General features: G+C 33.9%; 1 long non-coding RNA gene across 1 annotated transcript; it reads left to right on the forward strand.

Moving 5' to 3' along the window:
• The first annotated feature begins 2128 nt into the window (after positions 1 to 2128).
• On the forward strand, positions 2129 to 6267 carry LOC127834710 (uncharacterized). Its single transcript, XR_008028075.1, has 5 exons — positions 2129 to 2314; positions 2686 to 2805; positions 3604 to 3726; positions 5043 to 5097; positions 5899 to 6267. It is a non-coding gene; the product is annotated as an uncharacterized LOC127834710 (long non-coding RNA).
• Positions 6268 to 9578: the final 3311 nt, after the last annotated feature.

Below are 9578 nucleotides of genomic sequence, written 5' to 3' on the forward strand. Positions count from 1 at the left end.
ATATTATACCACGATTTATAACAATTACACACTGTGCATATCATTTTAGACTGACTGCGTTGTCGTTTTGTTACATCCCCGTACAACCATTTTCGGATCACTTAAAGGGTTTTTCAGCAAAACAAATATCAGCTATGCTCAAGACAGGAAATTTGTGTTGTTGTTTGGCAAGAAAACAAATAATTTCTACAAAGCAATGCAGCTTTTTTTTCTAGTTTACCAACACTTAATGGAATCTGTTCTGCTCCACATACAGAACTTTCCACAATGTTTTAATTATTTCAAACTTGATACTATGAAATATGCCCTACTCTTAAACAGTTGTTATAATGAATTTAAAAAACGTTATAACATATGATCAAGTGGACGTTAACGTTTAATGTTCATTCACAGTGACGGATCTTGAGAATAATGGGCAAATAATTCCATATTTTTTCTTCAACGTCCTGGTGTACATTGTTAAAGGGGCCTTTTCACAGATTTTGGCATTTTTTAACTTATTCATTAAATGCTTTATATTGATAAATGTAAACATTGGATCGTAAAAGCTCCAGTAAAAAATCAAGAATAAAATAAAAAAAAAGGAAAAGAACATTGCGAGGAGCAGGTTTCGAACCAGTGACCCCTTGAGTCCTGCCAGAGTCCTGAAGTAAAAACGCTTTAACCTACTGAGCTATTCCGCCGATTACACATACTGAACGTATTATATACCTTACATAAGCAATCTTCGTAGTTTCACAAAATTTAACGACAAAAACAGAACTCTCCAAATTTTTCAATCGTTTCGCGTTGCAACGCTTTATAATTTTTAGGTTTTAAAATCGTCAAAAGATGCATATAATGGCTATACTAGAGCATGGTAAATGTTCAGTATTACTATTTCCTCACAAATATCATAACCAAAACGGAAATTTGCGAATCTCAAACAACTTTTTTCAATTTTGTCAATTTACCAAAGCGTGAAAAGATCCCTTTAAGGACTTTGAGACCATATGGCCAATATTTTGTGGTTATAGGGTCTTTATTAAGCCTTAATTGTTATATGTTTCTGAAATTCGTTTCGAAAAAGATAACTAATATGTTATAAATAGTTTAAAGTCTCTATAGAGCTCAAAATCAACGAACATTTCGTTAAGTATTTCGGAAAATAAAGTCAACACCTTAACAATCAGTGTTACTTATAGCAATAGCCAAAATATCAACGCTAGATGTCAGCGCCGTAGCCACGCTGAGGCACACCGAGGCAGTTGCCTCGGCTAAAATTTGCAGAGCAATGTTGAAATAACAAGGAAAAAAAGGAAAATTAATGTCTAAGAATAAAATCTATAATTTAAGAAATTGAGGCAATTTAATTAATTTAATGCACTATGATATTCACAAACAAATATTATCATTGAGTACAATTGGTTCATGTTGAGGCAGATAATTATTTCATTTTAATAGAACAGAACAGAACAATACTTTATTTCTCCCAGGTATACATAGATACAACATGGGGAACATATAATATACATGTTACAAAATACATATCATGTTTCCGGTTCAAGTGTGGTACATTTTGTTGTATGGGGGAAGTCATATAAACAATGTGAATCAATTTGCAGCTTTTATATATAGATGCTTTGATATTTTATAGTATTAATTCTTAATACGGTAAAGATGGAATAAGCATGTTTACAAATAGAACGTTTGTAATAATAGTAAGACATGTAGTAGTCATCACAACAACGGCGAGATAATAATAATAATAATGATAATAATATATAGATAATAATAATAATAATAGGAATGATAATAATAATAATAATAATAATAATAACAATAATAATAATAATACGAAGAAGAATCAACATCAATGTCATAATCATAATAATCATAATTATAATAATGGCACAATTATAAGTGACAAAAAGCATCAGGATAAGGAATGATTTTCGCGATCATTAATCAAGCACATATTTATCAGTGTTACAGTGTAGGTTGCTCTCGAGACAATTATCAGGCGTTTAATTTTGTGTTTTCAAAGTAAACTCTTTATAAGAAAAAGCTATTTTTAACAAATATGAGTATAGATATGCTATGTATCGTATATAAGAGTAAATACATCTCGCAGTTAAACATCGTGCTATGATAATATAAGCGACAGGTGGCTACGCCGCTGCGCTATTTACATACGGGTCTTTGCGACCTCGTTTGAGACCGTGTGCAGTTAGAATTGTACATTGCCTCGTGTGAAGATTATCGGTTATGGCAGGCGCGTGTGTTCTACAGAGTTCAAGTGCACAGTTAATTGGATACTGCTCGAGAGATTAAGGTAGGGCATTTTAGAGTTGAGAAGTAAATGCTATTACAAAGTACATACATAAGGGTTATAGGTGTTCGATAGAAGTGAATTGTTAAAAAGCATAGTAAGTGAGAGTTGAGGCATTGGCGTTTGTTGTTGTTGTTTAAGAAATAAGTGTTCGACCTTTACAGCCTAGTCTAATGCCTGGTATATTTCTTCATTATTATTTTGGTAAATCTCGAAAGCTGTTTCATTTCTGCTATTGATGTCGGCGTAATAATTTCATTAAACGTCATGTGCCTTTCTATTAGGTTTCCCATATATCGATGCCGTTCGTTATAAAAATAAGGGCATGTCATTAAAAAGTGTTTTTCAGTAGCTATTTCGTTTGTGTGACATAGGTTGCAAAGGCGTGCATGGAATGGCGTGCCTTCATAGCGGCCTGTTTCTACAGGAAGAAAGTGATTGGCAGTACGGAATTTGAAGATATTTTGGGACTCATCCGGGTGAATTTTAATCAGGTATGGCTCAAACTCATGGTTTCTTTTAAAACTGCTGTATATGCGCCCTTTGTTGCTTATTTGTAATTCAGCATTCCACGATTGCTTAAATTGATCAATAAGTGTTTGTTTGATTTGTATGTGGATGTTGTTTTGTGTAATTTGTGTTTGGTTTTGCCAGATGTCTGGTCTTCCAACAGATGTTAGGATTTCTTTTATCTTATGTATCCATTTGAAGTTTAGATTTGGTTGTGAAAGCATGTATTTATAAATGAGAAGAGATATTTTGCTTTCTTTGCCTGTGATGAGTCTATTCCAGAAAGAGATCATTTTTGTGTTTACATTAATGCTTAAAGGATAGCGACCTAGTTCACCATATAGAAAGTTGATTGGTGTGGATCGACGGGCTTTAGTTATTTTTCTCATAAAATCTTTGTGAACTTGTTCCAATATTTCTAGGTTTTCATATCCAAATATTTCTGAGCCATAAGTAAGAATAGGTAGGACAGTATGATCAAAAAGTTTAATAGCTAGGTCAATGGGTAGATTTGCATTGTTAACACGATTCCAGAGTAGGTGCATGGCTTTTGAGGCTTGTTCTTTAACATGTTTGCGCGCATTTAAAAAAGAACCATTACTTGAGAATGTAACGCCAAGATAATGATAAGTGCTTGTAATTTCAAGTTGATTATTGCCACATTTAAATTTAAAGTTTCTTGTTTGTCTTGCACCGAAAATTACAACTTTTGTTTTTGCAATATTTACATTGAGGTACCAGTTTTTGCAATAATTATGAAATGTGTTGAGACTGTTTTGCAGGTCAGATGCACTATTCGCGACAATGACGGTGTCATCTGCATACAACAGGACCAGAAGCTTAAGCCACGATATTGCAGTATCTGGGTTGATAAGTTCAACCCCAACGGATCCATTTATATGCAGGTATGAGTGAAGGTCATTTAAGAAAAGTAAGAATAGGACTGGGGATAGATTTTCTCCTTGTCTGACACCTATTTCTGATAAGAAGTACTGGGAGCATTCTCCATTAAAGGAAATGCATGATTTTATGTTTCTGTACATGTTTAAAAGGACTCGAAAAAAGTTACCATTAATTTGTGTGCCAAGTAATTTGTGCCAGAGACCAGCTCTCCAAACTTTGTCGAATGCCTGAGAAAAATCGATGAAGGCGCAGAAGAGTTTTTGTTTGCGTTTTTTAAGAATCTCTATTAATGCATGGAGGGTAAAGATATGGTCTGCACAAGAGTAACCCTTACGGAAGCCAGCTTGATTTTCTTCTAATAGATTGTTTAATTCAAGAAAAGTGTTAAGTCTTTGGTTTAGGACTGAGGTAAATAGTTTACCCATACAGCTAAGGAGTGTTATGGGCCTATAATTGCTTGGTTCACCTGGACTCCCTTTGTTTTTAAATATAGGGATGATAGTGCCTTCGAGCCATGATAGTGGGATAATCCCTGTTTGTAATACACAGTTAAACAATTTTATGTAAAATGGGAGCAGGAGGTCTTTTGTTGATTTTATATATTCATTTAATATATGGTCAGAAGGGCTAGGGGCTTTTGAGTTTTGTAGTTTAAGTATACATCGGCTTATTTCTTCCTGGCTTATTTCCATATTTAAGACATCATTTGTGTCAGGTATATGTTGTATATCATTGTTGAAACGATTATCTTCGATTGCATTTGTATTTATTTCTTTGAAGTGTTTGTAAAAGGATTCTATTGGTGGAGAGCTTGTTTCTTTTGTTTTTGGTTTGAGACTCCTAAGGAACTTCCAATATTTTTTCGGGGTTTTATCATTAATTGCACGTAATTTAGCACTGGCGCATAATTTATCTCTATTTACATAAAATTTGATTGTCCTTTTATAATGATTGCTGGCATGTTTCAAAGATAATTTATTATCTGGATTTTTAATAGAATTGTACTTTGATTTTGCTTCATGGTATTGTTTCCTTGCTTGGTGACATTTTGGGCCAAACCACGATTTATTGTTGGGGTAATTGCTTTTATAATTTGGTTTTTGGTTTGTGAATGTTTCTGAGCAGGCGTTTTCGAAGATTGTTTGCAATTCATGTGTGATATAGTCCAATGTTTCCTGTGACTGTGGGTATGTATTAAGGCTGAGATGTAATTCCTCTAATTGTTGTTTATTTATGTTGACTATAAATTGGTCTTTTTGATCTTGTTGCCAGGCAGGGCGGTTAGTATTTTGTTTATTTAATGTTTTTTTACTTTCAGGTTGTACAGTAGAGATGTCCCATGATAGCACATTGTGACCATCTGAAAATAAAGGGTCAGTTTCTATAATTTCAAAATCTGTGATGAAGTTAAAGCACTCGGCACTTGCCAATACATAATCAATGACGGATTTGTCCCTGAAAGTAAAAGCGCCAGTTATTTCATCTTTAAATAGTCTGCCATTCATGATAAACATATTATTGTTTTTACACATATCGAGTAGTAAGAAACCATGAGTGTTTGTACGTTTGTCTTGAGAATTTCTAATGAGAGGGATAGAGAGGTTTTCAAGTATAGTATGCTTGTACAGGTCGTTTTCGAGTTCTATGTCTATTCCGAAAAGTTCATTAGTATGGTGATCAGGGAGAATGAAGTCTTTTAGTGTCCCTACTCTACTATTGGCATCTCCAGCTATAAAGACATATTTATTGTTATTACAATATGAGGATAGTTCGTCCTCAAGTATGTTAAATTCATCAATAGAGTAAAAACGCGAATTTTCAGGGGGTATATATATGGAGCCTAGTATTAGGTCTTGGTCAAAACCGGTTATTGTGTTGTCAATATTTAGCCATAGAACATAATCTGTGGAATTTGGTAGAACATTTACATGTTGGGAAATACTATCTCTTACATAAACGCCAATGCCTCCAGATTTTCTCTTATATTCTTTAGAACGGTGCTTATGAAAGAATGTAAAATTTGGAATATCCAGAATGTCTGTTTCGTTAGCATGGGTTTCAGAGGCACAAAATACATCATAATGTTGTATAAAGTTTTGGAATTCAGGTATAAGTAGCCTTTTCTTTAGGCCACTAACGTTTAAGCAACCTAACTTAATTTTACTGTTTTTCAGGTTTGTGGCACAATGTCTTCCCCCGGGGGCCTAGCGAGCTCTCCCCGGGTTAGGCGTGTTTCTGGATCCAGGTGTGTCCCAGGGGCGCTGTATCATCGGTTGAGACTGCGATGAGCTAATCTGTTGGGCCGTTTCCTGATGGCGGTGTGGGATTTCCCTACGAGGTGCGTGTGGGCGAGGATTCCTCCTCCTGGAAGGCGATGGCGACTGTTGTTTCCGCGGGGTCCTGTGCTCAAGAACAGGGGATTGATTTCGCTGGCTACGATCCTGCGATACAGCTTTGTTTGAGTTGACGGACTGGGCACGAGGAGCTCGTGATATTGCTGGCTGTGTATTTGGTTTATTTACATTGCTAGCTGAGGCATACTGTGTGTTTGTAAATAAAAGTTTGTGACTTGTTACACGGCTGCCTTGCATGATAGTATCCCAGTTGGGAAAGGCATTGGCGACAACGCGTCCATCTTGGATTATTTTGGCAGGGTAATAACTTCAATTGATGCCAAATGGCTCAGCAAATAATTAGGAAAATCCGTATATTAAACAAAGCGTCGCACTGTACACTTCGATGTTACAATCATTGTGGACATCATTCTATACATAGATGGTGACGTCACTACGTTATTGTCACCTCTACCCTAAGACGCATCACACACCTCCATTTTGAGGCATTTATGACTACGACACAAAGAAGAGCCGCGGATGAACGAAGAATTTGTTTTAGAAGTAAACATTATTGTAATGATTTAAAATTTAAGTGTTATATTTAAAATTTGAGTGTTATTTTGTTCAGTCTTATGGTCTTACGTTAGTATCAGTTAAAATTTTCGTCAGTTTTCAACAAGTTTGCTCTTTATTCATTAAAAAAAAAACTGTACTTTCACTTTCGGTTGTATACAGGGTTGGCACCAATCGACCGCCCCCGGTTTTAACCGGCGGTTTTTACCGGTTAAAACCGCCCCGGTCAATACTCCTGAAGTGGTCATTACTGGTCAATACTGGTCGATTGAACTTTACCCCCAATTTTAATTTACATTCCATGCCTTATTAAACAATATTGATAATATAAATTAAACAGACATGTTGCCAATAATGTCTTAAGCTATTAATACCCACTATTTTATACCTGTTCATGCAATTTGTAGGCCAATCTCTCAAAATTTTGCATATAAGTCAAAGTTGGTCAATTTGATTTTTCTGGTTGATTGAACTTTTTTTCAATTCTAATGAATTATGATGCTCACATAATTCTGTGCTTGATTCAACAAGAACCTGTCAATTACTGTGTATGAGTTGTTCCTCATACCCCACTGTCCCCACAGTCTTCTAACAGTCTTCTCACCTATACAGGTTGGGGCACCCAAAACTGATAATAGGGCCTTAAATGGCACCTTTTTGACACAATCCTTACTTAATTGTCATGTATTCTTGCATTGATTTCTTTGAATACTTTTTAAACAAAATAGTGAAAAAAAACTTTAATTTTTTATTGATATAAGAATAAAAAACATAATAAGAAATAATTATTAAAAGAAAAAAATAATTGAAAAGAAGAGTAGACCCACAATTGGAAAACATTATTTGTTGGCAAAATCAAGAACTTTGATTGTTTATTCATTTGAATACCAATTGAACTTTTTAATATGAAAGGGAAAAAAACCTCTTAATACAGAAAGGAAACAAGTTAGAAGTAACTATTAAATTAATAGCAAGTACAATGTAATCTTCTTGTGTGAGTGATATGAAATAGCCTAAGGGCAGATTTGCTTAATTGTCAATATCAGAGACATAACACTGCATGCATTATATTACCAACTATGAGGCCAGATTTATAACCCTAGAATACACAAGAGTTCTGTTTGTCCATCTGCTTATCAAATAGATATATCAATAGATAAGTGAAATGTTATGGTACCTACAATAGTAATAATACAGATGTGATACACTGAGATAAAGATATTGCCTTAGTCCTTATGTATTTGAGGCTGTTTCCATAAATAATTACTGTTTACAGCTTTAAAGATTTTTTTTACAATAAATAACTCAGAAAAAAAAGTTTATTCATTACATAATAATTATTGATTTAATATAAAATGGCTCCTTTGTAATGTTTAAATGCTACAATTTTCAATTGACCAGTATAGACCAGTAAAGACCAGTATTGACCGGTTTTAACCGGGTATTGACCGCCGGCCCGGTCAATACTCAATTGACCGGTCAATATGCCAACCCTGGTTGTATAACAACATGGATCTTTTATTGACAAAAGTTTGCAGTGAAATAGGGTTTTCAAAACCGCTTAAAGAGTTTCAGAAGGAGTGTCTGGTGCATGTTTTGAATAGACACGATGTCATGGCTATATTACCGACTTGGTATGGGGAAAGTTTAATATTTCAAGTTGCTCCATTTGCATTGAAAGACAAGTTCAACTTCAAGTTGACTTTCAGTTTGTTTAATTATGACACCCTTAAACAGTATCATGATGGACCAAATAAATGCATTTAGCAAACAAGGAAAAAGAAAATGTATACTAGAAGTAGTTATTTGTAATAATGGGATGTGTGAAAAAAATAAATAATTAATTGTACCAACAAATTGCCAGTTGAACTTATTTGGATCAAATTAACACAAATAATATGCAAGTGGGAAAATATAGATACATGAGTTAAAGCACTAAGCTTTGAAGTTCATTGATGGTTGTTTTGATGGAAGCCTCTAACAAATGTTATCAATTAAATAGATCTAATTATAATTGTTTTTATAAGTGCCTGATAGAAATTTTCTTTAAATCATTGAGATCATTGAAAAACTTGGTAAAAGCACAGCATTGATGTTCTTTGATGGGCATTTTTTTAGTGGATTAGTATGTTACAAATATAACAATTATAACTACTGTATTAATGAATTTAGATTAGGTGACATCTTTAAAGGGGGAAAGTCATGAATTAGATGAGATTAGCACATTCTATAATTAAAAAAAAACAACACTTTAATGACTTACCATAGTAAAATAAAGTAGCATAGAATCTGTTGCAGGTCAAAAAATGTAAAACTGATATCGAAGAAGCTAGACAAATATTTTACACTGTCAACACTGATAATTTCAAATTAAAACAATAAAAATAAAATTCCCTACCTACATTACCTACCCTAGTTTTTTGGGCAAATTTAAATAATAACAATATCTGTTTAAAATTAGTCTAAATTAGCTATAAGTAAAAAATGAAAATATCAGTGACATCCAATAATTGGAGTATATACATATGAATGCATGTTAAAGGGATCTTTTCACGCTTTGGTAAATTGACAAAATTGAAAAAAGTTGTTTGAGATTCGCAAATTTCCGTTTTGGTTATGATATTTGTGAGGAAATAGTAATACTGAACATTTACCATGCTCTAATATAGCCATTATAGGCATCTTTTGACATTTTAAAACCTAAAAATTATAAAGCGTTGCAACTCGAAACGATTGAAAATTTGGAGAGTTCTGTTTTTGTCGTTAAATTTTGTGAAACTACGAAGATTGCTTATATAAGGTATATAATACATTCAGTATGTGTACTCGGCGGAATAGCTCAGTAGGTTAAAGCGTTTTTACTTCAGGACTCTGGCAGGACTCAAGGGGTCACTGGTTCGAAACCTGCTCCGGGCAATGTTCTTTTCCTTGTTTTTATTTTATTC

The sequence above is a fragment of the Dreissena polymorpha genome, chromosome 6 (assembly GCF_020536995.1).
Source record: "Dreissena polymorpha isolate Duluth1 chromosome 6, UMN_Dpol_1.0, whole genome shotgun sequence".
In the NCBI taxonomy this organism is placed as follows: domain Eukaryota; kingdom Metazoa; phylum Mollusca; class Bivalvia; order Myida; family Dreissenidae; genus Dreissena; species Dreissena polymorpha.